Source organism: Seriola lalandi, unplaced genomic scaffold (assembly GCF_002814215.2).
Source record: "Seriola lalandi dorsalis isolate HSWRI2012SDOR001 ecotype SW California unplaced genomic scaffold, Sedor1 jcf7180002029735, whole genome shotgun sequence".
Taxonomy (NCBI): domain Eukaryota; kingdom Metazoa; phylum Chordata; class Actinopteri; order Carangiformes; family Carangidae; genus Seriola; species Seriola lalandi.
In genome coordinates, this window is record NW_019500380.1 from 1 (window position 1) to 319 (window position 319).

Below are 319 nucleotides of genomic sequence, written 5' to 3' on the forward strand. Positions count from 1 at the left end.
CAGAGCACAAACATTCCTGCAAGTGTTTGTCAACTTTTTCTTAGCTGATATCACCTGACAGGGATCAAGTCCCATTAAAAGCAAAGGCTGTCAGAAGTGGGATTCGAACCCACGCCTCCAGAGGAGACTGCGACCTGAACGCAGCGCCTTAGACCGCTCGGCCATCCTGACTGTGTCAGGTGCCATTCAGGCTTAAAAAAAACGAGAAAAGACGTCGCTTCCAGGAAGTGCAAATAAATTGCATCAATCACAATGCATTGGGCCTAAACGTCTCTCTAAATTTAGATCTACAGTGAATAAAAGTAGGGGATTCAATGTA

At 45.5% G+C, this 319-nt stretch overlaps 1 non-coding gene across 1 annotated transcript; it reads right to left on the minus strand.

Annotated features, from left to right (window-relative positions):
- Positions 1-88: 88 nt before the first annotated feature.
- On the minus strand, positions 89-171 carry trnal-cag (transfer RNA leucine (anticodon CAG)). Its single transcript has one exon. It is a non-coding gene; the product is annotated as a tRNA-Leu (tRNA).
- Positions 172-319: the final 148 nt, after the last annotated feature.